Here is a 3,696-nt window from a genome sequence, read left to right as displayed (position 1 = left end):
ACCCAGCCCGGCCGTGGTTGTCTCTGGAAGAGCAGCAGCACCGTGCCACTTTTCCTGGCTCCCTAGTCCTGCATCTCATGAGCCGGTGGAAGGAGGGGGGTTACGAAAGAGAGGGAAGGGGGAGAAGGGAGAGCGAGAGCACGCGCTCTCGCAGATGCACACACGCAGAGCAGACAGAGGCTTGCATAGGATGGCACTGCCTGACTTGCTCTCGTTATTGCTGCAGGCTGGCTGCTGCCCGGGGAGGACTTGCCAGTATCCGCTGCTGGCCAGGGGCATGGTGGGGAAAAGGGACAGGGAAGAGATTAGGACCTCATGAACCATCGGAGCAAGGAAAACTGCCGCCTGGTCACCCGCGGGCTTTGCTGTCTGTGTTTGCTTTTACCTGGGAGGGGAAGGGATTGCGGCGATGGAGAGTTCAGCTTTTCCTTGATGGCTCCTTTCTTCCTTCGAGCACAAAAAAATAAATCCCCAACCCCAGTGCTCGTCATCTGCGCCGAGGGATGGTGTGGGGCTAGCCTGACCCAGAGCTTTTAAAGATGGCACTGCATCACGGCAGACAGAAAGCGGGTTGCGCACACCCGAAGCGCCAGCAGCGTGTAAGGCTCAGCCTCCCCCTCTCATTCCCGTCTTCGGGATCGTGCCGATGCAGGTCCAGAGTCCTGGCAGGGGTGTCGGGGGGTGTGGAAAGACACTGCAGCCATGACACCTCCCCTCTGCACCGTGCACAGAAAGCTGCGCGCAGAGCTGCCTGCAGTCCCCGACGCTGCTGATCTGCTGCAATGGCAGACCCAAAACCCTGGTGATTCACAGATCTGACCATAATCCTCCCTCAAGGGGCACCAATTCCTCACTCCACAGATTTTTACAATGTGCTTTTCTAAAGCATCCCGTGCTTGGAAGCACGTGCCCCTTCAGAAGGAAGCGAGAGCTTTGTGCCTAACGCCTTTGTCAGCTTTTTGAAAGATCCCACACCTCTTCCCCTCTCCTGCCTTAGTGGCTTAGCATTCAGAGGGGCTAGGTCTCACCTGGGGTGCTCGGTTCAGTCAGAAGGATTAAAATAAAAGCAAAGTCAGATGCTTAAGGTATTGCACCTTCCCCTGAAACCCTCCCCCAGTCACCCATTTACTGCAGCTCCCTGCTAAGGTTTCCCACAGGTGATTTCAGAGACACGGGTACTGACCCACATGGCTGCCTTAATAAAAATCGATAGGTGTAAAGTGCTGAAATACGAGCACAGAAAGTCTCCAGGTCAACACCCTCCACAGCAGTTAACCTGAGAGTACACCATCTTGGCAGGTCTGTCTCTAAGTGACCACCTTCAGTCGTACACCTCCAAGACCACCTGAGATCACGCACACTTCTACACCAGAGCAGGACAGGACCCAGCCCTATTGAGCCGAAATCCAGCATCCCAACCGCCCGCCTGGCCAGCTGGCCTCAGGACGCCGGAGCCCAACCCTAGGAAACATCTCTCTCACGGGTCACTCTGCCAGGAGCTGTCAGAACATGTTTGAAGTCATCATGCCATCAGCCCTGGAACAGAAAAGGTCTCACTGGGGATCCACAGCTAAGGGTGGCTTCTCTGACTGCAGCAGCAGATACTTTGGCCCAGGGGGATGATCATCAAAGGACCTACAACCAGGTGTCCTTATTTCCCCTGCAACAGAAGTAAGAACCTGAGATTTGACGCTACGTCAAGATCCTGGCCATTCTCCCTGGAGAGACCCCAGTGGTACTGGGGAGCTGGATCCTTTCAGGCTGCTGAAGCAGGGAGTAACACTGCTGCAAGAGAGGGTGCAGGCATCCATTTCCCAGCCCTGTGCATCTGTATTGCCTACACCAGTAATAAAGCATCCCGGAGCCTCAGCGGGTGCAAGTCAGCTTTCTCACGGACTGGGGCTGGGAGATTTCCAAGTGACATCCACGCTCTGTAGGGCTGGTTTTAATGCAGATGTACTGCAGTGCAGTCTCACAGTACATTAAGGGGAGTGGGGGAAAACCATCTTTTTTATATATATATCTTAAATATACCCACGTCAGTGCCTCCTAGGGAGTGAGGAGCCATCTGCCCTGCACCCCAACGCCTGCAGCCAGCTCTCCAGGACGCCGTGCAGCCTGCCTGGAAGGCAGACCCTCCAGCATCCTCAGAGCCAAGCAGCTGGGGTCTGACTTTTCCGGGGGGGGGGGGAAAAGGGACGAGGCACCTCGGATGATTTGCAATGCGGTGTCCAGGACTTCCCTGGGTCGGGCCACTCCAAGGGGACACTGCCAGCACCACTGTCCATCACCACCGTGAAAGCTTTATACGGGCAGGGATGGCTTCTCCCCGGGCGAGCCAGGATTTCCAGCTGCGCGTGAAAAATCAGAGCGATTGTTTTGCATGTGTGCGAAAGCCTAAACTTAGCGAGCAAGATGTTAATTTGTGAGGGGAAAATAGGCCATATTTATGTAACTGGGAAAAACTGCAGCGAAGGGTACGGATCCAAGGGGAGAGGAGTGTATGTTCAGGGCTCACAACAAACGCTGCTATTCACTTGGCTTTGTCGAGAGCTCCATCAACTGCATATTCATCGCCCCACACCCCGGAGGACGGGCTTTGAGGCTTTCCAGGCTAAGAATAGAGGTCTTGTTGTGTTTGGTGCTCCACAGCCCGGGTTTTGTCTGGAATTAGAGGCACCGGGGTGTGGAAGCCTGGCTGCAGGAGCGCTGCAAACGGCAGCGTCTATGTATGCCTGTGAGCAGTGCGGGGCTCCGGGCTCAGCAGGGGTGGAAAGCGCTGAATAAAGGGCGAATTCATTCACCGCCACGCAGGATGGCATTAGTGCTGGCCCTCTGCTCACAGAGACATCCCCCCGTGGTTGATGGTGCGCTGGCAAAACACGACTCCCTTGTGCGTAAACAAAAACCCAAGCATCTTTGAAAGCTGGCAGGCGGGGCAGTGTCGTTACTGAAATCAGCAGCTTGTCCTGGCTGTGAAGTCTGATGGCTTGGATCCACCTCGGGAGCCCAGGTCTCCTGCAGGGGCAGACAGGTTCACCGGCAGCCCACCTGCCCGAGACATTCGTCTCCCCTTCCCCTCACACATATTCTGCCCTACGAGGTCGTGAATCCAGCAATACCCAGCCTTGGAAATATAAACCCCAGAGCTAGTCCCTCAGGTGTTTTTCAGATGCCCTGCACCCTTTAAGAGGTCTTTTAGCTCCAGAAACCATCATGTGGCAGCGCTGGCACTGGTGGGAAAAAGCATGATACCACTACTGGTCTGCCTTTGAATCTGTGAGCCTAGGACTCTGGGAAAGACCTTTACTGGCTAAACTGGGCTTGCAAACAGCAGAAAAGGCAAATTTACTCCCACGAGGAAACTGAGAGGAAAAGCACCGAACTGTGGATGCTTGCGTAGCCTCTGGTTCCACCAGTCCCCGATCCTGGGACCACGTTCCTGGACAGCCAGGTGAAAGCAGCGGGGGATGAGACTGCCAGAGAGGACGGCGACCCAGGGCTTTGAATGTCTGTACAAAGAATCCAAGCCAGGGGCAGCACCGAACAAACCCGGCCGTATTGTAACTTCTGGGTGACTGAAGTCCAGCCTGGGAGGTAAGGGAGACCACCACAGCACGGGGGACAAAAAGACCAGAGGCTAAAACCGATATTAAGTCTTGTTTTCAAACAAATGGAGACAGAAATTGGCTTTTA

The sequence above is a fragment of the Opisthocomus hoazin genome, chromosome 6, assembly GCF_030867145.1.
Source record: "Opisthocomus hoazin isolate bOpiHoa1 chromosome 6, bOpiHoa1.hap1, whole genome shotgun sequence".
In the NCBI taxonomy this organism is placed as follows: Eukaryota; Metazoa; Chordata; class Aves; order Opisthocomiformes; family Opisthocomidae; genus Opisthocomus; species Opisthocomus hoazin.
Note: the sequence above shows the minus strand (reverse complement) of the source record.